Source organism: Etheostoma spectabile, unplaced genomic scaffold, assembly GCF_008692095.1.
Source record: "Etheostoma spectabile isolate EspeVRDwgs_2016 unplaced genomic scaffold, UIUC_Espe_1.0 scaffold00001814, whole genome shotgun sequence".
Classification (NCBI taxonomy): domain Eukaryota; kingdom Metazoa; phylum Chordata; class Actinopteri; order Perciformes; family Percidae; genus Etheostoma; species Etheostoma spectabile.
Window position 1 is genome coordinate 49,479 of NW_022602814.1, and position 26,467 is coordinate 75,945.

General features: G+C 42.0%; 7 non-coding genes across 7 annotated transcripts; 3 read left to right on the plus strand and 4 right to left on the minus strand.

Moving 5' to 3' along the window:
• Nucleotides 1-2,769: 2,769 nt before the first annotated feature.
• On the minus strand, nucleotides 2,770-2,851 carry trnas-uga (transfer RNA serine (anticodon UGA)). Its single transcript has one exon. It is a non-coding gene; the product is annotated as a tRNA-Ser (tRNA).
• Nucleotides 2,852-4,565: 1,714 nt separating this feature from the next.
• Nucleotides 4,566-4,781, plus strand: LOC116675334 (small nucleolar RNA U3). The gene has a single exon (XR_004328384.1). It is a non-coding gene; the product is annotated as a small nucleolar RNA U3 (small nucleolar RNA).
• A 6,906-nt stretch (nucleotides 4,782-11,687) lies between these two features.
• trnae-cuc (transfer RNA glutamic acid (anticodon CUC)) lies at nucleotides 11,688-11,759 on the minus strand. The gene has a single exon. It is a non-coding gene; the product is annotated as a tRNA-Glu (tRNA).
• A 1,444-nt stretch (nucleotides 11,760-13,203) lies between these two features.
• On the plus strand, nucleotides 13,204-13,286 carry trnal-cag (transfer RNA leucine (anticodon CAG)). The gene has a single exon. It is a non-coding gene; the product is annotated as a tRNA-Leu (tRNA).
• Nucleotides 13,287-21,468: 8,182 nt separating this feature from the next.
• trnag-ucc (transfer RNA glycine (anticodon UCC)) lies at nucleotides 21,469-21,540 on the minus strand. Its single transcript has one exon. It is a non-coding gene; the product is annotated as a tRNA-Gly (tRNA).
• Nucleotides 21,541-21,696: 156 nt separating this feature from the next.
• Nucleotides 21,697-21,784, plus strand: trnay-gua (transfer RNA tyrosine (anticodon GUA)). The gene is given in 2 exon segments: nucleotides 21,697-21,733; nucleotides 21,749-21,784. It is a non-coding gene; the product is annotated as a tRNA-Tyr (tRNA).
• A 2,956-nt stretch (nucleotides 21,785-24,740) lies between these two features.
• On the minus strand, nucleotides 24,741-24,813 carry trnaa-ugc (transfer RNA alanine (anticodon UGC)). The gene has a single exon. It is a non-coding gene; the product is annotated as a tRNA-Ala (tRNA).
• Between the last annotated feature and the right edge of the window lie 1,654 nt (nucleotides 24,814-26,467).

Sequence of the window (26,467 nt, forward strand, 5' to 3'; positions counted from 1 at the left end):
TATCACAATTATTTGTTGATTTTCTACTCCAAAGTGCTGGAAAGGAAGGTTTCAGGTTGAACCTCAGGTTAACAAGGAACAATCCCAGCAAGGTGATTGATGGATGATTCTAGTTACTTCACCCAGTTTAGGCCAAAGAGACCTGAGACCAAAGAGACCTGTAAGAGACCACATTGGTTGGCTTCCAGCTATGTAATATATGAAAATGGCAGTGGTGGGATTTGAACCCACGCCTCCAGAGAGTGAAGAGTGAGCCTTAATCCAGCGCCTTAGACCACTCGGCCACACTACCTGCAAGTACCAATACTCCACATCGTGACAGACACAGGGGCCGTAACTAACGGTATGCTTGTTATTGTTATGGAAAAAAAACCTTTGCAAGTAAAAAGCCATAACTTTCTTAAAAAATGCTAATACTTTATTAAAAAAAATTATCACACTTTTTCATTTTTCTCTGGCATTGTTGATTAGAATATTGTAACCAGCATTAAGTGAGTATGTTTAGGTCTGTGTGAATATGGGCTGAGCATTTACCTGGGCTGAACTTGTGAACATCTTCTTTTGCATATTCACTGTAAAGAGCCATTACTCCTCCAACTGCCAACTATTGTTCCAGAGACAATAGGATATACAGTTTTAGATTGCAAGGTAACTGTCCAAGACCAAAGACTACACGGAAATACCTCAAGTGATCAAAACAGTTTGCCAAAATTCGCAGCACAGATATAAAACCACTCTTTAAAATATGTTCATGTACCATTCAAAAACAAAAGTACAATCATAAAACACATACTACTTAGATACTGCAGCCATCCTGATCACAGCCACGGGGGGGATCTGCTTGTGCTTTCTTACCAGCAAGTTTCTGGAGGTCCAAATAGCATCTTTGATGGCAACAAAGGGGAGCCACTGTGTGAGCCACAAAGTGTATAGCTGTAAATCTGCTCCCTAAAAACAATAACAGATCCGGCACTCCTTTCACTCTTTTCTCCTTTGACTTCTTTGTTAGCTACAAACTTCCCTGAGTGGACTGGAACCACCATCTTTTCGGTTAACAGCCGACTGCGCTGACCTATTGCGCCACAGAGACTGCGCTTGTTGGACATTTTATGAGCGAGAGCTCGATCTTTAAGCCACAAACATTTGCTTTATGGCTTTTTGAAGTTGAGCTGCACATGTATGCTTATCAGGCTATTTTCCTGTTACTCAGAAATTGAGGAAGCTGACTCATGCGGAAATGTAGAAGCTGGACGTGCATTGTACTGTTCTTACATGTCACTTGGATTCTGACTTTGATTTCAAATATTTGGCATTCAAGAAAATTCCGGAACTGATGATGTATCAGTCATTTTGCTGGTGGTTTCTTGGTCACAGCAAGCTTGATCATTGACATACAGTTGCACGCCACGTATCACAAAACTGTTGGGGGGGGCCTTATGTATTTGCTTGTATTACATCAAGTGACCTGCATACCAACCACCATCAGAGATGGCAAAAGTACTCACTGCCCGTACTCAAGTAGAAGTACATATAATTGTGTTAACAAATACTCTGGTAAAAGTAGAAGTACTGATTTAACTTCTTTACTCAAGTAAAAGTAACAAAGTACAGGCTTAGCAATTAACTTAAAAAGAGTAAGAAGACTCGCCCCAATGGTGCTATTAAAAACCTCCTTCACCATTCTGGCTGGGACAACGTCTAAGGGACAGTTGGCAGGTTTCATGTGTTGTACAACCTCAACACAGGCTTAAATTCCTCAAACACAGCTGAGTGTGTAGGAGAAGCAGATAAAAAGACCTTAAAATTAGCACTGGTAATTTCCCAGATAGGTGCTACTTTGTCAATAAAATAACCAGGACATTTCTCACATGTACTAATTGACACATCTGTTGGAGCAGAGGTGCATGGATTTATGACGGAGTTAATAGTATTAAATAACAATCTAGGTTCGTGGCAATTGCTAGCTATGACAGAAGAGAGATGCTGCATCTTCACCACCTTCACAGCATTCTGGTATGTGATAGACTGTCCCTTAATACACCCAGTGTCACATGTAGATTGTCTTTCCATCTTTGTTCAACTTGTCTGCAGTGTTGCCTGAGGGCCCACTTGGTGTCATTTAGCCAGGGGTCCGCCTTAGGTTTAACAGCTTTAATCCGATAAGGGGCAATAGAGTCTAGGATTTCAGTGCATGTGGATTGGAACACAGAGAGAATGTTATCTGGGGAAGAGGGAGAGACCAGACCCTTCTTGGCATAAAACTGTGAGCTCACAAACGCAGATGTAAACTCTCCAGCTGAAGAGGAGGTGATGCAGCGGTGCCTAGAAGCTGAGGAGACAGGCTTAATTGCGGGTGGTGGAACATGTCTGTGGATCCTCATGGAGGCAGCTTGATTGATTGTTATGCTCCCTTATTTGTGCGATATAACCAAGATCTAAATTTTTATCAAACCGGGTTGGGAGAGTAACCTTTCTGGTTACTTCTTGACAAACAAAGCAAGTAACGTCACTCAAAGAAAGTTACTGGCTGGGAATCAAAGCCATATCAACTGCTTGGAAGGCAGCTATGCTCATCACTATACCACCATCGCTGGACAATACAACGTTCACTGCAAATTTTGCAACACATCTGGGTATTGAGACTGAAAGCAAATGCTCAGAGATGCATTGGTGGCTTCCATTACCTATGAGATATTACAAGATTGTCCATGACGGCACATCTGCCATTTAGTATAATGAGATTTGTGATAACCATTAAATTATGGCTTTCGTTGTCGGCAGGACTCGAACCTGCGAGGGGAGACCCCAATGGATTTCAAGTCCATCGCCTTAACCACTCGGCCACGACAACATGAAAAGCAGTGTAATACTGATTTACAGTAATATTGATAACCTATTCAAGGCAAGGAAGCTTTATTTGTATAGCACTTTTTAGCCACAGAGTAATTCAAAGTACTTTACACAAAAACAGTTAAAAAAGAGTTAAAAAATAAAAAGAGATAAAACACAAGAATAAACAGTTAAAAAATAAAATCAGATAAAACACAAGAAGAAAATTTACAGTGCAGTATACGAAATCAAACATTGAAGAAATTAACAACCATTTAAAGAAAGGCAGCATCAAAAGGAAAGGTCTTCAGCCTTCAGCGTTCTGAATCAGCTGCAGCTGTCTGATTGATTTTTTAGGGAGACCTGTAAAGACCCCGTTACAGTAGTCAAGTCTACTGAAGATGAAAGCATGGACCAGTTTTTCCAAATCCTGTTGACACATAAGTCCTTTAACACTTGACATATTCTTAAGGTGATAATAGGCTGACTTTGTAATTGTCTTAATGTGGCTGTTAAAATTCAGGTCTGAGTCCATGACTACACCAAGATTTCTGGCTTTGTCTGTTGTTTTTAACATTGTTGTTTGAAGCTGAGCGCAGACTTTAATCATTCCTCTTTTGCTCCAAAAACAACCACCTCAGTTTTTCCTTAACCCGTTTGCGCCGGATGCTTCGCGACGACACATCTACCGCCGGTTACTGCGTTGCGCAACTTGGAACCTCCTGCCGGCTGCTGCGTGGCGCAGCATTTTGTATTTGTCAGTCTTTTCATGGCGCGTGCAGCAGAGAACGCACTGTCATTGGTTCAAATACACATGAGGTGGGTCTTGTTGGCCATGTGACCACCAAAATGTACCGTAGTTTGCTGAAAATCACGTCAATCAATAAAACATACATGTGCGTTTGTTTATGAATGTTTGAGAGACGAGCAAGAAAACGGCTACAAGGCAATCAGAGGAGGATTTTGACAGCAAGGGGAGAGACATTGAGGTGGAAGATAGTGAGGAGTTTGGGGGAGAATGTCCTCATCATAATCTACCACTTCCTCTGTCGGAGCCGTTTTCTCGCTCGTCTCTCAAAACTTCATAAACAAACGCACATGTATGTCTGGTTGATTGACATGATTTTCAGCAAACTACACTACATTTTGGTGGTCACATGGCTTTAAATAGCCAACAAGACCCGCCTCATGTGTATTTTGAACCAATGACGAATACAAAATGCTGCGCCACGCAGCAGCCGGCAGGAGGTTCAGAGTTGCGCAACGCAGTAACCGGCGGTAGATGTGTCGTCGCGAAGCATCCGGCACAAACGGGTTAAATTAATTTCAGAAAGTTCTGGCACATCCAGCCATTAATTTGTTCAATACACTTAGTCAGTTTATGTATTGGACTCTAGTCCCCTGGCGATAAGGTTATGTAAATTTGTGTATCGTCCGCATAACTATGGTAATTTATTATGTTGTTTTCCAGCCGGTGGAAGCATGTTAAGAACCAGTATTAATGCAAAGAAAGGACTGGAGCATTTATTGTAGAGAATAAGTAGGCTGACACTGAAGTATTGAGACAACAGTGACTGAAAATCTAATTCAATCTACATATCGGTCTTCTTAAAGATCTAAATAGATTTTCTCACCTCAGAGTCATCTGGAGCACGTAACGATTAGCTTCTGTCCCTCTGAACCCTGAGTGACAATCACTCTGCAGTGAATGAGATGCAGTTCCCCCCCTTCTAACCAAGACTATACTTTCAGTGATCATTTCTAGAGTTTCTGACTTGAGGAATGTGTTTCTAAAATGTTTGGTCTCGCTGACCACGATGATGAGTTGTGATATTCCGTTCTAAGCGTGAAGCTGACAGAGAGTAATGATTCACTTCATATGCTCTCTGTCATTGATGATTGTTCTTTGCTTCTTTATGGGGTATTGATGAAGGGAATATGATCAGAGTGGTTATAGCAGATATATGGAAAGCTAACATGAGTGAAGGCAGTGAAACATACTAAGCTTTCTAATTTACTGAAGTTATAGTCAGTCTTGAAGTATATTTAGTCCATGGTGGACAAGGTTACTTGAAAGAGTTAACAGCTACTTTCTTGACTTTATAATGCTTTATGTCCAGTGTAAAAATATAAACTGAGTTAAGCCATAATTAATTTTATTTCTACCTTTGCTTTTCCAACTTTGACATATCAAAAAGGTGCATTGTTTGAAAGCCCATCTCTACACAGACTGACAAGATGGCGCCTTTGTTTGGCACGGCCGTTGCTGCGTCCCATTTATGTCGTTTTTATTTGTTTGTGTATGTCTCTTTATAGTCACATTAACCCTGCCTTTAAACCACTGCGTTACTGCTGTTTTAACATACGATCGTGTCACCCTGATGAACATTGGAGTGTATATGGAAGGACTCAGTAACAGCTGGGAGAGTTACAGTCAAACTTTTCCACCCCCGCTGGTGTGTGTACCCAGCCTATTTGATTGCCGATTTTTGCTTCGGGATCGTGGAAATCCAAAGAAGAGACGAAGGAAAAGGGGTTGCAGAGCTGGCGTTCGGGTCGCGATGAGGCTGTCTTCGGCGATGGGGGTGCCCGGGCTTCTCTGCGGGCGGCGGCCGCGGTGGCTGCTGCCGATTTTTCCTCGGGATATAAGTGGCGGGGGGTGCTGTCGCAGGGTGGCCTTCAGCTCGCTCTGCCCGCTGGACGGGATCCCCTTTGGTCACCGTGGGGCGGCGGTGGACTTGCAGTTGGGAAACTGCAGTTTGTGTCTGACCTGCCTGGTCAGCGATTGGCCCCACGACACCGCTGGAAATCACGTGTCTGCACTAGGTGTTTGCGGCCACTTCAACCTGCTACTAAGGAGACCGGTCTGCCATCAGCGCTCCGTTTAGCGCTGCTAAATGCTCGTTCCATCACAAACAAGGCGCATGCCATCAACGATCTTATCTTCACGGAAAAGATGGATTTTATGTTCCTCACAGAAACATGGCAAAAGGATAAGGAAGCCGCACATTTAAATGAGCTCTGCCCAGCAGGTTGCTCAGTGATTGGGACACCTCGAACGGTTCGCCGAGGTGGAGGCCTTGCTGTTGTGTATCGAGACAGTTTTTTATGCAGAGGAATCCACTGTGAAACATTTTCCTCTTTGAGTCACAGATGATTAAGGTCGGTTCTGTTAACATATTTTATTGTGTGTTAATTTACCGTCCTCCTGGCCCTGCAGGTATCTTCCTTACTGATTTTACTGATTTGCTAACCTCTATAATCAAGCTGGAGAAAGTTTTAATTATTGGAGATTTTAATCTTCATATTGATGATATGTCATGTATAGCAGCTACAGACCTCATATCTATCACTGACTCTTTTAACTTTACACAATATGTCTCAGGTCCTACTCACTTAAAGGGGCACACCCTGGACCTTGTTTTCTCATTAGGTCTTGAGATAGTAAATGTGAGTGTGAAGGATGTCCATGTGAGTGACCATAGTTGTGTTTTCTTTAACTTAAACCTACCACGGGACCCCCCGCCCCTGAGAATTAAGGCTCAGAGGAGAGTTTTTAACCAGGATGTTGCTAGGAAGTTTTCTATCTTGTTTGATCCATGCCAGCTAAGAGGTTGTAGTGATGTAAATGTGTTTGTGGAGTCTTTTAACAGCCAATGTTTAACAATTCTAGATGAAGTGGCTCCTATGAAATCAAACATTGTGTCTGTTAAAAAGCCCTGCCCGTGGATTAATTCATCTATTCAGAACCTTAGAAGTAAACGTCGGAAAATAGAGCGCTTATGGAAAACAACTAAACTCGAAGTCCACAGGCTCTATCTTAGGGAACTAACTGCTTCTCTAAATGAACTCCTGAAGAATGCTAGAACTAACTACTTCTCTCAGCTAATATCATCTAACAAGAAAAACCCCAAATTCTTATTTGATTCTATTAACTCTATTGTTTCTCCATCTGTTTCTCAAATTGCGGTGCTCTCTCTGTTGAATAGTAATGTATTCCTTAACTTCTTTGTTGGAAAAATTAAGGATATCAGAGCTAGCATTTCACCACCCCCTGAGTACAAGGCCTGTACATTGGCTCTTTCCTATCCGTGTTTCTCTTTTAAACTTGTGTCATTATTCGATGTTACCACTCTACTAGATAAGCTGAAGCCCTCTTATGGCCAGAGTGATGTTCTCCCGACTATGCTGTTCAAGCAGGTTTTTGATAGTATTGGCCCCTGTGTTGTAGAAATGATTAATACTTCTCTTTTAACTGGGGTGGTTCCTGACTTTTCAAACATGCTATTGTCGAACCTGTTCTTAAAAAGCCTAGTTTAGACCCATTGCAACCCTCGAATTATAGACCTATATCTAAACTCCCATTCATGGCAAAGATTCTAGAGAAAGTGGTAGCAGAGCAGCTTACTTCTTTCTTAGAGATAAATGATATTTTGATAAATATCAATCAGGTTTCCGTAAAAAACATTCTACGGAAACTGCACTGGTGAAAGTTTCAAGCGATATTTTGATGTCTGCTGATTCTGGGAAGCATACAGTGTTAGTTTTGTTGGACCTTACATCTGCCTTTGACACTATTGATCACAATATTATGCTTAATAAACTTCAGGCTCTATTAGGGATATCTGGATCAGCTTTGAAATGGTTTTCATCTTACCTTACTGGTAGAAGTTTTAGTGTCTATATCAATCAGAACATGTCAGATATTGCAGGTTTATCGAGTGGTGTTCCTCAGGGTTCTGTCCTGGGACCAATTCTTTTCCTTCTGTATATATTCCCTCTAGGAAAGATAATAAGCCAGTTTCAGGATGTTTCTTATCACTTGTATGCAGATGACATTCAGTTATACTGTTCCTTTAAGCCTACTGAGTTATTTAAACTGTCATCTTTAATGAATTGTCTGAGTAGGATCAAGCAGTGGCTAAATGACAACTTTTTAATGTTGAACTCAGCCAAGACTGAAACTTTAATCATTGCTCCGGAGCAGAGCATCCCTCAGATTAAGAAACACATTGGTGACTTAGGCTCGTCTGTTCAGCCCAGTCTCAGGAGCTTAGGTGTTGTTTTCGATGCGGCCATGTCTCTGGAGAAACACTCGAAACAACTTATTAAAAACTGTTTCTTTCAATTAAGGAACATTTCAAAGATAAGAGCCTTGGTGTCAAAAGCCGAGTTGGAGATGATTATTCATGCTTTTATCTCGTCTCGCTTAGACTATTGTAACAGTCTTTTTATTTGCCTTAATAAGAAGGATCTTTGTCGTCTCCAGAGCGTCCAAAATTCTGCTGCTAGGCTTTTAACCCACACGAGTAAGAGGGCACATATTACTCCAGTTTTAGCTTCACTTCATTGGTTACCAGTGATTTTTAGAATGCACTTCAAATTTTGGTCTTAACTTTTAGAGCCCTACAAGGACAAGCCTCCCCATACATCTCAGACCTGATACAGCTGCGTACATCCTCACGCAGTCTGAGATCAACAGGTCAGAGACTATTAGTTGCCCCCTTACACATTTTAAAACTAGGGGGACCGTTCTTTTCAGGTTGTTGCACCGAGGTTGTGGAACGCTTTGCCTCCTTCCATGCGCTGCTTAGATTGTGTGGAAAATTTTAAAACTCAGTTGAAAACTCTGCTTTTTAAAGAGGCTTTTAACTAGATTGTAGGGTGGTTAGGCTGGTCTTATGTGTACGTGTTATTCTTTTGTTTTGTTTTTTGTAATGCACTGTATGTATGAGAGTTGTTAATGCTTCCTTTTGTTGTGAAGCACTTTGTGATCTTTATCTGAGAAAAGTGCTATACAAATAAATTTACTTACTTACTTACTTACATCCATGTTCCACTCCCACAGGTGTTTCCACTTGACTAATCAGACGGTGTGGCCTTTACAGGCTCAGCTTGATTGACATGTATTAAAGGGGTGGAACGGTACACTGAAGTCCCGGTGGACGGGATGGCATGTTGTAACAAGGTTGCGTACATACAGCAAATACTTGAAGCCAGGTTACTCTACGAGTGGATACGGGGCATTGAAGGTGATGTGTAAATTTGTGATTTTTTTTGGCCCTATTGTATTTGGATCTAAAGGCTGGTTAACCACTGTAGGGAGGAGACGTTGGATAGTTTTTTGTCTTGTTCCAGTGATTGGCATGTCTGGGTGATGGCGTTGGATATGCGTTAGCATGTTGGATGTATTTCCACTCACGTACCAACAACGCCGGCCCACAGTCCTCGTTTTATCCACCACTTTCTCACCTGTACTACTGGAACTGACTGGGAAACCAAAGTTTCCCCGTGGGTCACCACCACTCGCCGTAGGAGAGGCTGCTCTTCCTTGGTGCTGCTGGCTCTGACTCATATGAAGGGAAATATGCGGCCAAAGGTGAGAGCTTGCAGAACAAAAAAATCTGAACTTATATGTGTACATTTAGACTTGTAAAAATAAAATTTGCACTTGCAAAAATATTCACACACGTGTGATTTTAATTTGATGTCACACAATGAAAAAACACACGAGAGCTTGTAAAAAAAAATCTGATTTTTAATTTGCACTAGTAGAAAATATTCACACACCGGTATTCTGAATGTGAAGTCACAGAAAAAATATTCACAAATGTGTAGATTGATATTTCCATGAACAGAATGACAGCTGCAAGCATGCAGTGCAACATTTACTTGTGTACTTTTTTTTACTCTGGTTCATTTTCCATCACAACCACAACTCAGTGATGACAACCTCTCAAACTAATTTGTACCTGTGGACTGAGTCTATGGAGCTCTGAGCCAACAGGACGGGGGGGAAATCAGGGTTCTATCACCAGATGAGGGACATCTCTGTCTGTCTTATTCATGTAGCATGGAAGCTAATGTTAGCTAACTAGCCAACTCACAATCAGACTGAAAATTGTTCTTGAAAAAATGCTATTAAACAGTAAAAAAAACTAAAAATAACACTAATATATTTCTTGTCCTGCCAATGCACCACCTGTCTGTACTTTGTATATCACATTGCTCTTTTTTGATTGGACACAAACTGCATTTTGTTGTCTTTGTACTTGTACTCTGCACAATGACAATAAAGTTGAATCTAATCTAATAAAAACAAAAGATGGATGTCTTTGCACAAGAGCAGTACACACAAGTATGCGCCGTTTGGGACGTCATTTTCTCTAACTCCAGTAACTGTGTGTGCTCAGCAACTTCCTATTATTTAACCCTCTGAGACCTAAGGTCATTTTCATAGCTCATTGTCCGTCTGCTTCTATTTTCTATAAAAGCTTGTAAAACATCAACCATGGTGTCTCCAGTCAAGATATCAACATTATTTCTTTCAGAACAAACTGGGCTATTAGAATATTTGTGCTGCACTGAGGTCGCTTGAATGTTAAAAACGGTTGTAGGACCTTAAAGGGAACATGAATCTTCCAGATATGTATTGATATCACACACAGAGCAGTACGAGCTGAGCCAGTCTCCTGTAAAACACTTCTCATATGTCCTGGGAGTCAATCTGGGAAGAAATAAACAGAACTTATACAACTATGCATTTATTTTTAGCTTAATTTACCCAACAGAACAGCTTCGGAGTCATTGGAATGAGTTGAATCGTGGTCGTCTCGCTCCCCCCTAGCGCCTGTGAGCTGAAACCCCTTGCAACTTTCAGTCAGCGAGTCTGTTGGACAGGGGCCTCCTCCAGATGTTCCCAATTTACCTGTACTACCCGTTAGGGCTTACCAGGTCTGTCCAGAGTCCTCCCCAACCCCTGACCTAACTCACCACCAGATGGTGATCAGTTGACCGCTCCGCCCCTCTCTTCACCTGAGTGTCCAAAACATACGGCCTCAGATCACAACAATTATAAAAATCAATCATTGCTCTAGGGTGCTCTGGTACCACCTACACTTATGAGCACCCTGTGTTCGAACATGGTGTTTGTTATGAACAATCCATGACTAGCACAGAAGTCTAACAACAGACAACCACTCTGGTTCAGATCAGGGAGGCCGTTCCTCCCAATCACGCCTCTCCAAGTATCTCCATCATTGCCCACGTGTGCGTTGAAGTCCCACAGCAGAACTATGGAGTCCCCTACTGGAGCCCCATAGAGGACTCTATTCAAGGTCTCCAAGAAGGCCAAATACCCCAAACTCTTGTTTGGTGCATATGCACAAACATGTGGAAAAAATAATGTTCCTTAATAAAAATTGATGAGTGGTCCCTGTCCCACATACCCCCCGGCCATAGTTACACAAGCACATCCTCTGTTACCCCAAGCACTCTTTACCTAATACCTAATAAAACAATACACAAATCCATCAATCTTTATTTTAAAAAGAATGGTATCCCGTGAGTGTCACTAGTCTAAAGCCTCCTGTCCACTATCTTGTCAGGATCATTTGGATGCAGCCTTGGCCCTTCACCAGGCGAGGTCGCTGTTACTGAAGCTTCCAGTAATGAACCCATTTTCAAACCAATTCCTCTAAGTGGTTCAGTGCTTCACCAAAGCTTCATTTGCCCTTCACTATCAGCACCTAGTTTCTTGACTTTGTAATGCCTTATTTCTACTGTAAAATCTAAATTGAGTTGAGACATAATTCATTTTATTTATACCTTTGCTTTTCCTACTGTGACATTTCAAAATGTCAAAAGGTGCATTGTTTGAAAGCCATCTCTACACATCCATGTTCCACTCCCACAGGTGGTTTCACACGTGCTAGTTGTCCCTTAAATTCACAGTTTATTTTGTAATTTATTGGTGCTTTTCTGTATTTAAAAAAAAACAACAGAAAAATTCTGTAAAGTTAACATGAAAATGTATGTAAAAGTACAGATCTGCTTTAGAGTGTATCAAGTCCTGACCATTCCCTGACCGGGAATCGAACCCGGGCCGCAGCGGTGAGAGCGCCAAATCCTAGCCACTAGACTATCAGGGAGTCATATTTTCCAAATTTATCTTTGTACATGTGAGTTTCCTCTTCACTTACTGGAATGACTCATGTTGTTTTAGGCGAGGAATGGCGCCTGGCTGGAGCTTCAGAAGGCAGGACATGACAGATTACACATCTGTCACATAGTCAGTTTGTAGTCTTAAATACCAAGTCTCTTGCTGTTCCTTGACTAGTTGGCCACCCCTGCTTTGAATCGCTCCAGGTAAGTAGAAAGCAATCTGTTATGCACCTTTGCATTGCACTAAAATGTTAAAATTTGGACCTGAATCCAAAATAACATTACTTACTTGACATTCCCAGACATTGTTTTTTTGGAAAAAAATGTTGGTTAGGGGTTTAGTTATTGTTTGAAAAATGAAAAGAATTGTTATTGAAATGGAGGCAGATTAAGTGTTTATGATCAATGATGTCAACAGGATACATCCGCTGTCGGGGGTTTGATTTAAAGGGAATGGAACTCTTTAAAAGTGTTGGGGTTCTAGCGTTAAACTAATGAGGAAGAATTTGACAAATCTAAACCAACCAAAAACAAGTCTAGGAACTTACTCTTTCAAATGTTGCACCTGTATCTGTCAAGTCCTGACCGGGAATTGAACCCGGGCCACGGCAGTGAGAGCTCCAAATCCTAGCCACTAGACCATCAGGGAGTCACATCTGCCAAAATTTATTTTTGTAGATGTGATTTTTCTTTGTGTGTATAGCGCTGCACTCCCAGAGCAGCGCTATATTAATATTTATCATGAAACGAGGAAGTGATATAGCGCCCTGTTAAAAAAAAAGTGAGAAAAACAGCTGTGAGAGAAACAAATCAAGGGACTGAAGAGCAGGAAGAGGGAGAGCCAGAGGAGTTCTGGGAGTTTGGAGAGAGGGCATATGATGAAAGTGAGGGCTCTGACACAGAGAGGGATATTCCAGAGGGTGAGGAAGATGAAGAAGAGGGTGAGGAGGATGAAGAAGAGAGTGAGGAGGAAGAAAACATAAATGGGACAGAGAGAGGAACAGCCAGAGGGACAGCAAGTGGATCCATGTAGATCAAGTACTGCACCATCAGGTTTGTGATGAAGAAGGTTCTTACTATTTTCAAAGCAGTGCAATTACACTTTCATTGTAGGTCTGCTGTGTGTCCTTAAAATGGGGCTTTCTGCTGTAAAATTCTTTTTTTTGTGTCAATATGGCTCTTTTTCTTTTTTTTCTTAGCCTACATTTTGAAATGCATGCAGGTACACATGCATACAGTGGTACTATAACAGATTGCCACCCTGGTGACTTTCTTCCATGTCTCCATGTCTTCATATATTTGGGCTGACAGTTGAGAAACCTTCCCTTGTTAACTATGACATGGATGACTGAGAACCTACTGTATCGTGACATGTTTAATTTACTATATTATAATTTTTGAGACAGGTCCTACAAATTATTTGTTGGATCAGTCAGGATGGCCGAGCGGTCCAAGGCGCTGCGTTCAGGTCGCAGTCTCCACTGGAGGTGTGGGTTCAAATCCCACTTCTGACATCTACTGTTTTTCTGAGACATGATATTGGGAATAAAGCAGTTCTATGTATTTAAGAGGACATGAATGTGCGCAAGAAACTCAATGGCCACTACAGGGTTTTGTGGGCATCTTTATTGTCAACAGATGTAAAGTTACCATGTGTTTGTACACAGTAGACATATCTACTGCTGTCTTCACTGTCTGTGGCAAGTCCTTTAAAACCTGTTCTTGACTTGCTTTTTCCCACATCCTCTGAACGCTTAGCTAACTAAATGACTTAAGTTGGCCAATAATTGTTGTGATTGTTGTGTGCCTTTAATATCACACATGTGGATATTATGAAAGAAACTGCCTAGCAAACCCTTGCAACACTTTTAAAGGTTCAATGGTGTAATGGGTAGCACTCTGCACTGTGAATCCAGCGGTCTAAGTTCAAGTCTCAGTGGAACCTGTTTCTAAGTCACAGTATAGGTGAAAAAGATCAACCTTTCAACTTTTCACATCTAGTTTAAAGTAAGCTAACAGGGTTATTCTCCTTGGTCATTTAGACTGTAAACAGTACGTTGGTGGGGTCATGTTGAGGAGTCACCTGGTTGTTAATGTAATTGGAAGGAGCTCCAAATTTGACAGTATTGACTGGAAGTGATAGGCTTTGAGAAACATGGGGGATACACACTTTGCATTCAGTCTCGTAATCACCATAAAAATTAGGTATCACTGAAATTTGAACTTGTGTTGCTGCAGTCATAGTTTACAGTGCTCATCCTGAATGGGCCAGTATAGTGCATCAGAATTGCTTGTTGATGGTCTATTAGCTTTGGAACCCCCCTTTCCCCACAGCTTTCAATTGTCAGATATGGGTGGGTGAGTGGGCACTGTGTCCAACCCTTTCTGTGTAAAAACAACAACAAAAGAAGTCTCTTGTATAAGGGACAAAAAATCTGCAGAGAACATTTTACCAAGTCCAGTTGCCCTCGGCCTAGTTGTGAACTTTTGGGGTAATAGCATAGATCAAGAACCAAAAGGGACACATCTGGACTCAATGTGGGCATTGTACGGCAATATTGACACATTTAGACCATAAAGACAGTTATCAGTTTATTTCCCATCTGGAAGGTATATCTGTGGACTCAGTGGACATTTTGAAGATAATTGCACAATGTTGACCCAATTGTCAGTCTATTTTCCATCTGGCAGGGACATTTCTGGATTCAGGTGGACATTGTTGACAGAAACTGACAGAGAAATTTATTTTTATAAGTCTTTTATTTCATATTTCTCTGTAGTAGTGTCTTAAAATATTATAACTTTCATGCTTATTATATATATTCATATCTTGCTTGTCATATAGTCTTACATGCTTATTATATTTTATAATATTATATGCACATTTAACAATACTGTGTTTCTCTTTGCTCTCCCTCTTTTTCTGTGTTGCTGCTGTTTCTTACAAGAGGTCATAAATGTCTCACTGTTGAATATCACAAGCAGTAAATATCTTAGCTTTGGAGGTCACTCAGAGTATACTTCGCTCCAGCGACCTGCACTTTGCCCTGGTTTTTCTCAACATAGGCATAACCCAAATAACAGATGTCCTTGTTTCAACAATTGCGAATAAAGAGACAGAGCTGCAGAGAAATCGCTGAAGTTCCACCAGAGCCTTGCTGCAGATAGGAGGCTCTTCGCGTGACCTTCCCTCTTGCAATTGTCTATCAAACTGCTAATTTGCCGTCTGAGTCTCTTTTCTTGCTTGACCGTGTTTATTTAGTAAGTTAAAGTGTTATGAACCTGACATTTTCTGGTGCCGAAACCCGGGAGTCAACAGCTGAGAGGACCAGGACCGCGCTCGATCAAGGCCGGAGAATCTGTTAACAGCCGTCCACCCTTTGTGGGACGGGGCCATAGGTTGATCCGGCGCTGCCCTGCTCTTTTCGGTGACGACTTCCACGGTCAAGGAGCGAACAGACACGGGTGAGTGATGCAGTTTTTATGCTTCTGAGTGGACACACGTTCTACTGCAGGAAAGGTGCACAGGGGGCCTGGGGTCCCGTTATTGCAAAGCTAAGTGAAAGTATCATTGATGTTTATTCTTACGGTCTGGGACCATATTGAGTAATATATTCTGTTGCCTGGGGCCAGATATAAAGCTTGAAGTAAGTGTAAAGTTGGTGTTTATTTTTCGGTCTGGGACACAGCTGAGGCGATAACAGGGAAATATCAGTTGATATTTTCAATGAGACATTTTTCCCCGAGCGGGGAAACGGGAATGTCAAGAGGCCATTCTGATTAATTTCAGAAGTTTGGCAGGGTGATCACATGCTTTATTGATAGCGCTATCTTGTGATTCTGTTTGTTTGTTGTTCTGTGAATTAGTTTTGTGTTTTTACTGTTTTGTGTTTTTGCTGTGACGCTATGTGTGTTGATCCATAGCGAGTTACTGTTTTGTGTTTCTGTTGTTACGCTATGTGTGTTGATTCATAGCGGGTTACTGTGTTGTTTGTGACCATTTACTATTTGTTTGAAAACAATAAGGTTGGTGCTGCACAGCTGTTTATTGTGATAACTTGTGGTTCTTTGTGGGATTTTGCTTAGACCAAGGCAACAGGTTGGTGCAGCGCAGCTTTTATTGTGGGATTTGTGAGTTGTGAAGTAAATTTGGGAGGAGATATGGGTCAGAAACAGAGTGTAAAAGTCCCTAAAGATGTGAACTTTATGGAAAAAATCTTCCCGGGAAGCATAGAATTTGTGAAAGAATGGGTAGATGAGTATGGTTTTGATGGAAAGCACAGATAAGCGTCTGTGAATGGTTTACTAGAGCAGGCAGAGACAGAGATTGAGAGAAAGTAAAAGGAGAAAGAATTAAAAACGGGACCAGCTACAAAATGTGCTATAAAAGACAAAATTCCAGGTACAGAATGTACTGTAAAAGACAAAGGTCCAGGTATAGAATAAAAAAATAATATACAAATATTATTTTTATATTAATATTTTTATATAATATAAAAAAATAATTAAAAAAGGGTCAGGAACCACGGAAGGCTCGCTGATTCCACTCTGAAGTCCAAACGAAAAGGAAGCAATTTCAAACAGCGGGGGTAAGTTGAAGTTTCATTTAAGTTGAAGTTTTGCCTATAAACAATTTGAATTGGATATTGAGACACTTTGTGGGACAGAGATTGGCCGTGGTTCCACTGAGGGTAGTCGGTGAAAGTCTATCTTTTGTTTTGGGAAATTTTGGGTTGTGTGTGTACAAAACAGGAGAAAAAGGTTTTTTGTTGTCACCCAGATTGTTTGGTATGACAGAGAAAAAGAGCCAATTGACATCATTGCATCCAATACGGACTAGAACGGGGTGACGAATAGATTTCAAAATCATACAGATAAACAGACATCATAGCTGCTTATCAGGATTTTCATCGAAAAGAAATCTATCACAGATAAACAGTCATTGTAGCTTAAATGGAGTTACAGCTGTTTGCAGGTTTTCCCGCAAAGTTTACCGAGAACTAAACTAGGCCGTATAGTGACGATTATACGTAAAAGAAGTACTTCGGCTGCTTGTTAACTATTTTTGGAAATGTATAACAAGAGCACAAAATCACACGTTTCTTTAGGGCCGGTATTGGATGGAATGATGACGAACCATGGTCCGCAGGCTTTAGAATGCTTGGTTTATTAGGACAACAAAACACAGGTTTCCTGAACATGGTTCTTTAAGTTACAGGTAAACTTCTAAATCCTGCTAAAACAGGATTTAGACGAAAAGAAAAATTATTGAGAGGGGGAAAGACGATTAGCACCCAAGATCTGATTCAAATAGAAAAAAAACAAAGAATGTTTTAGTCAGTGGATGAAAGAAGCCACTCGTAGGGAAAGGAAACAGAACAAAAAACTAGTTACTAAGGAGGGAACAGGTAATGCTGTTGAAATACAGAAAGGAGATATAAACACTGTCACTAATGCATTTTCCCTCTATCCGAGTTTTAAAGATGGTGATCAGCTGCTCGACCCACCACCACCCTACTCCTCCTCCAACATCCAGGCCGAAGGGAGAAACACCGTCAGTGTCTCCCCCAGAAGCAAGCGCCAGGAAGGGAGCAGATCCCACACAGCACCCACCTCGCTGCACGCTCTCTCTCTCTCTACAAGCAGCCACGGCCTCTCCCCCACCTACATCTGACATTAACAGCAGCATCAGGTACGGTCATCCAATGCAACAAATCAGCGGAACAAGCTGAAAAGAAGAAAAATAACTTTGACAGTGTCAACATTGGCTTGAGAGGGGGGGGGGGCAAAAGCAAAGGCGAAGCGAGAGGAAAGGCAGAGGGCGAGGTGGAGGGCAAAGGCCAGCAGTGGACCGAGACACATGTCTCAACTGTGGAGGAAGAGGTCACTGGGCAGACGAATGCCCATCCCCAAAACAAGAAGGGGAACGACAACCGAGGGGTCCCCCAGCTGGGTATCACACCTACAGCCAGCAACGGGCGGACGAAAGGGAGGAGGGGAACGGGAGTGGTGGAGAGTCTGAGCCAGTCTGCACCGGATAAGGGAAGTGAAAATGAAAAAAACACACACTAACTAATCTGCTTGCAATGAAGTAAATGCTTTCACAGCTACAGCCATAAACATCACACTCTTCCACACACGATAGGGAGAATTCTAGACGCAATATTGTCACCTAGGGAAAGAAAACTTGTAGAAGGTGTTTCTACTTATGCAATGTTTTTATCTGAGGTGTATGAATTGGCTACTACGATCTTAAAGGTGTAGGGAAGGGATGTAGAGTTTTTGGTTTATTTCGGTTTACAAATGATGTGCAAATTATGTTCAAAAATCTTTATTTTGCAAATCAAAAGCTTCCTAGTAGAGTAGTTCTTTAAAGGGGTGCAAGTGGAGCTATTGTTCCAGAATTTTTTATCTCCAATGGATGTGTGTACATAGGGATCTAAATGATTCAGAGCAGGAGAGAAGGGAAAAATGGTTTTGCTCTCTCCTGTGTCCAGTGAATTTGTTAGGTAGGGATCTAATGTTCGGAAGAGGAGTATTTCAAACTCCTACAGGTCTCAAGGTTGTGAGATTAGAAGTCACAGCCAGTCTGACTATGTTTTCACATACACACACACACACATCTTAGCTGATTTTTTCAGTGGTGTATCTCTCTCTGGGTCAGGCTGCAGGCCTGCTGCATGAGGCCAGAGATGTGATTTAACCCCTTGCTGACTTCATGTCAGAACTAAACTTACATTCCACTTATTTTGTCTCATCAGAAACAGAGGACGTTTGTTGAAGATTTTTTTCAAGGAAGATACAGATGAGCTTGAGTGTGCTTACATACTTGCTTGAATATAGATGTGCAGTAGAAGTAACCTTGATAAGAAGAGAATGTTTTTCAGAATCTAGCACTCATAAGCTCATATCTCTCTTTTGTCTAACCTCCCACAGATCAGTGGAGAAACTTGGGACACTTTGTCCTAGACTGTGACCAGCTGACTGACTGGACTGAAACCGTGGAGGGGGACGTTCACACCTCCCTTTCCACGGGAGTTTATCGGAAGCTCCTGTCACACAGTGACCACCGCGCGCAGTGTGTTCCAGCGGAAAGAAGCTGAAACACACACACACACACACACATTTTTTGATTAAGCATTGAATATTTCCCCCACAGAGATCTCACCATTGCTGTCCCAAGTGCCGACGCACCTGTGGGAAGCGCATAAATGTGATAAATCTCAGAACAATTGTCAGCCTGATGTCATCAAACCGCGCACAGACTTCAGGCCCAAAAATTATCTGTAGCCTCTGAAACAAGATGGAATTCGACCAGTCTTTAACTCTCTATTGAAAGCAGGAGTTATTGTTCCATGTCGCACGCCTATTTTCCCCGTCAAGAAAATTCGTGATAAGGGGAAACCGCTCAAATGGCGTTTTGTTCAGGACCTCAAAAGCAGTAAATGCAGTGGTCCACGCACGTGCACCTAACGTACTACACCGTACACTAGGCTATTCTTCAAGGAATTCCAGGGGGGCACAATATTTTTCTGTTGTTTGTTTGTCTATTGTTTTTTTTCAGTGTTCCAGTGGACAAAGACAGCACATTCTGGTTTGCATTCCTGTTGGATGGTAAGGCATACATTTTCACACGTTTAGGACAAGTATTTGTTGACAGTCCAACAGTCTATAACGAAGCTCTGAGAGAGGGAGCCTTGAGAGATTAACTATTACACTATTACATTTTTAGTGTCACCTGGCAGCAGAGGGGCACAAAGCAAAAACATGCAAGAAAACTTCCCCAGACTGAGAAGGATGTATGGCTGTTAGATGGTGCAACTTGTGTTAGGGGCCTATATCAGAGCGATGACGGGCCCTGCTTACCTAAGAATTGGTAGCTAAGATGAGCCATGGCGGGGGCCATGTCTCAAATGGGAGGAGCAGAAGGTGTTTCACACCTTCAAAGGTTTCAATTCTTACTTAAAAATTTTTTTTTTAATAGTAATGATAATCCACAGGGAAATGTGAGATCTAAATGGGTAATAATAGCATGGGCAGGGCCATGTGCCAAAGGGGCAAGGGCTATTATTGTTAATGACAACATGGTCTTCACAACATTTGCATAAAGGGTAAATTTTGTAAAGCGGGCATTTGAGCATATCATGATGAAATTTGTTGATCTCACACCGTCAGAGGGGAAAAAGTCGGTTGTCAAGAGATAGCCACACGTTAAGAACAAAACTACGTACTAGGAATGAGGGTAAGAACGCGCAGTAACCTCCGTTTGAGACCCTTTTTGGCAGAACACCCTGTGTGAGGGTTGGAAGCTTCTAGAGCTTCTGGGCTCTGTGTGAGCATGAGATGTTAGAGTAGGGTGTACAACTGTCTTCTGCTCTCTCTCACATAAGAATCCAGGTTTCTGCTGCCTTGCCCTACCCAGCTGGAGGACCGCTCCACATGCTGCAGCCTGGAGATTTCGTGGTCGTGAGAAAAGACAAGCGCAGTCTCTGTGGCGCAATAGTTCAGCGCGGTTGGTTGTTAACTGAAAGGATGGTGGTTCAAGTCCACCCAAGGATGTTTGTAGCTAACCAAGAAGCCAAAGAGGGAAAGGAGTGCCAGACCTGTTATTGTTTTTAGGGAGCAGATTTACAGCTATACACTTTTGTGGCTAACCTTTGTTAACATCAAAGATGCTATTTGGACCTCCAGAAACTTGCTGGTAAGAAAGCACAAGCAGATCCCCCCGTGGCTGTGATCAGGATGGCTGCAGTATCTAAGTATTATGTGTTTTATGATTGTACTTTTGTTTTTGAATGGTACATGAACATATTTTGAAGAGTGGTTTTATATGCTGCGAATTTTGGCAAACTGTTTTGATCACTTGAGGTATTTCCGTGTAGTCTTTGGTCTTGGACAGTTACCTTGCAATCTAAAACTGTATATCCTATTGTCTCTGGAACAATAGTTGGCAGTTGGAGGAGTAATGGCTCTTTACAGTGAATAAGCAAAAGGAGATGTTCACAAATTCAGCCCAGGTAAATGCTCGGCCCATATTCACACAGACCTAAACCTACTCACTTAATGCTGGTTACAATATTCTAATCAACAATGCCAGAGAAAAATGAAAAAGTGTGATAATTTTTTTTAATAAAGTATTAGCAGTTTTTAATAAAGTTATGGCTTTTTACTTGCAAAGGTTTTTTTTCCATAACATTAACAAGCATACCGTTAGTTACGGCCCCTGTGTCTCTCACGATGTGGAGAGTTGGTACTCGCAGGAATGGGGCCGAGGGGTCTAAGGCGCTGGATTAAGGCTCACTCTCCACTCTCTGGAGGCGTGGGTTCTAATCCCACCACTGCCATTTGCATATATTACATAGCTGGAAGGCAACCAATGTGGTCTCTTACAGCTGTGTCATTTGGCCTGAACTTGGTGAAGTAACTAAAATCATCCATCAATCACCTTGCTTGGATTGTTCCTTGTTAACCTGAGGTTCAACCTGAAACCTTCCTTTCCAGCACTTTGGAGTAGAAAATCAACAAATAATTGTGATAATTAATCGTGATCTCCATATTGATCAAATAATTGTCGTTATCATTTCGGCATAATAATCATGCAGCTCAAAGAGATTTTATCAAACCAGGTTGGGCAAGTAACCTTTCTGTTGACTTGTTGTAAAAAAAAAGCAATTAACACAACTCAAAGAAAGCTACTGCGATGGCTGGGAATCGAACCCAGGTCAACTGCTTGGAAGGCAGCTATGCTCACCACTATACCACCATCGCCGGGCAATGCACTGTTCACTTCAAATCTTGTAATACATCTGGGCATTGAGACTCAAAGTGTGCTCTATCAGCCCCTGATGAGTCAGAAATTCCCTCCAGGGGGTCCTATGTTTTCACATTCACAAGAATGGGAAGTGCATAAGTATGTGCTAATTCCCTTCAATAGCTCAGTTGGTAGAGCGGAGGACTGTAGACGCATAAAGCTGAAATCCTTAGGTCGCTGGTTCAAATCCGGCTTGAAGGATCTTGTTTTTCCAAAGTTCCTTTCGGGGATCAATAAAGTATTTCTGATTCTGATGTAGAGATGGACAGACGACCAAAAGAATAATATTTCTTGCCGGGACATAACAAGAAACAAAAAAAAGAGTTGCGTTAGACAGAGTTAAGCCCTGACAAAATAGAGAACTACAGACAAAAGTTGTGGAATAGTGCCAAGTGTGACCAGAAGAATTGAAAAAAACAACCGTTTACTTTAAGGTTTGTACTATAAAGTACAAAAGTGGATGTGGCCTAAATGCTGGAGTAGCGCCACCTATCGAATGATGTGCCAAATTTTAAACTTGGCCATTCCTCGTTAGTATAATGGACAGTATCTCCGCCTGTCACAATACTACAAGGACTCAAGGAAGTCCCGGAGAACGCGTTGGACTACTCATGAGGGGAAAGTGGCCCTTGGCTCAGCCTGTGTTCAGCGTGGGAGAAGAACTCTTGATCCTAAAAGGGAATATTGTCAAGCGATGGAAGAGTACAACTCCTGGACATGACCAACACGTCTCAAGGCGCAGCAGTGTGTCAAGTCTGGGCACCTTAGAATCCTTTTATGGTCTTTGCAGATAATGTGGTTCTGTTGGCTTTATCAGGCAGTGATCTACAGCGCCCACTGGGGTGACTCATGAGGGGAAAGCGGGCCTTGGCTCAGGCTGTGTTCAGCATGGCTAAGACCCTAAATCAGGCTTCCAGTACCTATGGGATAATACAATATTGTTCACGAAGGCACAACTGAGATTTTTTATAATGTGATGTGTCATTGGTTTGCTACCAACGCTAAGGATGCCTTTCATTGTCGGCAAGATTTGGACCTTCGTGGGGAGACCCCAATGGATTTCTAGTCAAGTGCCTTAAACACTCGACCACGACAACTCAAAAAGTGGTGATAAACCAACTGCTTGGAAGGTAGCTATGCTCACTACTACACCACCATCACTAGACAATGTGATATTCACTGCAAATCTTGCAACCCATCTGGGCATTGAGACTGATTTTTGCATTAATTAACATAAATGCAAGGAGGTCACCACATCCCACAACACTGTGCTATACAAATTTGCACAAATCCTTTTCAACTGCTGAGTAAAGCAGGACATGGGTAAAGTGCACAGAGTTGTTAGACACTAGAGATGAGCCGGATACTCGGCAGAAACGAGTATCTGGTATGGATAAAGCACTTTTGCCAAATACAAGAATAACACGAGTAATACGAGTCCATATCTGTGCTCGGATTGTTAGAAAATCTGACTGACGTGTAGCTGACTGTGTCTGCGTTCTGTGATAGGCTAGTCACAGCACCCCTCCCCTACACTATTCTGTGATAGGCTAGTCACAGCACCCCTCCCCTACACTATTCTGTGATAGGCTAGTCACAGTACCCCTCCCCTACACACAAAAAGATTCCTTGTGTTGTCATGGAAATACTTTTCTAATCAGCAATAAATACAACAATTTCTGTTCAAACTGTATCTATTGCATGCTTAAAATAACATACTGGTTAAAGCCCCGCCGATTTCCAGACAACCCAACCCACTTCCGGGTTAAACCCTGTCCACTTCCGGGTTAGGCCCCAGTCCGAGTACAGATACAGATACAGATAATGCTGTACTCGCTCATCCCTACCAGGTACTTTAAGATCAAAGGGTAAGATCTGTAAATGTCTCTGATAAATTGCAATTCTATTCTCCTACACAGTATTATATTTTTATGTTAACAATACATTGCAGTTCTAGTGTTATTTGTGGTCGGTTCTGCTTTTATTTTGAAAAGCGCCATTTTCTTCTTCTTGTATTTTGTTTGACGCTACACTTCCGGTCATACTCTCTTTACAATGTGTTGCTCACGCATCGTCAGAGTGGTAAAACTTGTAAGTTATTAATCATTCATCCGTTTGAATTTTGTAAAGAAAAGGTTCGCATTGTGATTTACTTTATTATTCTTGTTGTTTGCACATGGTATTTCTAAGAGCTCCAACTGTGAGAATGTGTCAAGCTAGAGAGCATGCAAGTTAATGGAGGGAAACTCGTTGATTAGCGCCCTCGGAGAGCGGAATAAGGTACGATTAATATGTGAATATGATTAATATTTTAATGTTTGTGAATCAACATTGAAACATTTTGTACTTGTGTTTTCTGTAGTTTTCACGGTGTTCATGATACAAATGGTGCCTGGTGCTCCTTAAGAAGAAGAATTAAGTGACACCCGTTTGAAACTCTCTGCGTCTGAGTCCATAAATCCGAGGGGCCGCTACAAGATCTTCAATCTTCTGAGGTATGATCCCATCCGGAACCGTGCCATAACTGCAGTCTTAGGATTTCTGGATGGGGCCGTGGCTGCTGTTATGTGTATAGCTGTAAATCTGCTCCCCTTCCCTCCTTTCTCCTTTGGCTTCTTTGTCACTCTTCTTTGCACTCGGTCCCTTGGACCCCCACAGGAAATAAAAAATTGCTCGTTCCAGGTGTAAAATCCCTTTTTTGGGTGGGATTCTTGTCAGTTGATCTGCGAGTTTGTGAATGTTTTGCAAAATCTAAAGAAATACCCTCCAGGGGGTCCTGTGTTATCATATAAATATAAATGGAAAGTGCGTACATATGTATTAGGTCCCTTCGATAGCTCAGGTGGTAGAGCGGAGCCCTTGTTTTAAAACACCAGCCAATCACAAGCGTTACATGTGACTAATCAATGTGTGAGTAATCAGGAAGCTCACATAAAAGATAGTGGCAAGGAGCAACCATATCTACCAAATGTTTAACTTTACAACCCATGAGCTGTTGGTACCTTGGTGGCCGCGGGTTCCCAAACCTTCCCTCAAAATGTCAATCACACATCTTCCTGCCCCTGAGTATTAATGGTAGAGCAGAGTGGTGCAGCGGAAGCGTGCTGGGCCCATAACCCAGAGGTTGATGGATCGAAACCATCCTCTGCTAATTGTATGATAGATGCCGGGGATTGAACCCGGGGCCTCATACATGCAAAGCATGCGCTCTACCACTGAGCTACATCCCCTGAATGTTTTTGGCTTTTTTTTTACTTTTTGTGAGATCATTGAAGAAGAGAAGACACCTGGGTGAAATATGTAATATTTATGTTGTATATGGTTTCAAAACATGGCGGTGGCTGAAAAGTGAGCCTTGGGAAAATGCTTGCACTGCTATGGTGTAAATCTAGTCGAAAAGCAACACATCTGTTGCCTTTCTGCTGGACAACACAACACTCACTGCAAATCTTGTAACACATCTGGGCATTGAGAAATGCACTGGTGGAGACGGGTGGCTTCCAGTAGCTATGAGATAACACAATATTGTTCATGAAGCCACAAACTATGTAGGGTGTTGTTTTAATGCCCCGGATCCCTAACAGGGAGTCTACCTCCTTCAATGTTCAGTTAGTTTTCTGATCGGTTAAGATTTCTGTTGGGACCCCTACCCGGGAAAAATGTTGAAGTAAACTATTGGCCACTTGTCTAGCCTTGGTGTTTCTGAGGGAGAAAGCCTCTGGGTAACATGTTGCATAATCACAAATCACTACGATGTAGTGGTGACCTGCCCTACTCCTACTGTTAAGGAGTTTAGATCGGTGGTTGGAGTCACCTGCTAGACACCCTCTGCTACAATTCTCCATGTCTCTTCTCTCTCTGTCACCCCAACCAGTTGAGGCAGCCCCCCCCACCCTCTTAAAGAATGCCTTCCTTGTCTCAGAAATAACCACAGAATCACAACTTCCATGCTTGTGCCAGTATTCAACCACCTGAAAGTCGCTGTATTTCCAGTATCAGTTGTATTTTTTTGTTTTTAAAACACCTGCCCCGTGTGAGGGTTGAGCTCACAACCTTCAGATTATGAGACTGACGCGCTGCCTACTGCGCCAACGAGGCACTCTCAATGGTTGGGAAAATTTCGTAAAATTTGGTCTTCAATCTTAATAAAAACAATGTATGTGGAGACTTATGTACTCCACATACTTTGCCAAACTTTGCGTAGGAATCGGCGTACGCCCGTCCTACGCCGGTTTTAGGTCGTATGCACGTTACATAAATGAGGGCCAATGTGACCACAATAAAAAGTTCTTGAAGAAAGGTTTGTACTTGTGGACGTTCTAGTTTTTTTCCCAATTCTTCTGGTCACACTTGGCACTATTTCACATCTTTTGTCTGTAGTTCTCTATTCTTTCAGGGCTTAACTCTGTCTCCCCCGCCTCTTTTTTTTGTTTCTTGTTATGTCTTGGCAAGAAGTATTATGCTTTTGTGTCGTCTGTCCATCCGTCAGGCCAAAGAAACAGATACCAGCATGTAACTTTGCAATCAGTGGCTCACCCTGGCCGCCATCAAAGATGCCATTTGGACTTCCAGAAACTTTCTGGTAAGAAAGCACATGCAGATCCCATTCCCTCAAAACGTGAATCACAGATTTTCCAGCACCTGGACTTGATCAGACTGGGAATATGCCAAAGAGATGTTCACAAGTTCAGCCGAGGTAAATACTCGGCCCACATTCACACAGACCTAAAACTACTCATTTAATGCTGGTTACAATTTTCTAAAATAACAATGTCAGAGAAAATTGCAAAGAGTGAAGGGTGTTGATAACATTTTTTAACAAGGTATTGGCTCATTATTGCTTCAGTAGACTGCTTCAAGATTCTTCGAGGTAAGCAGGAAGCT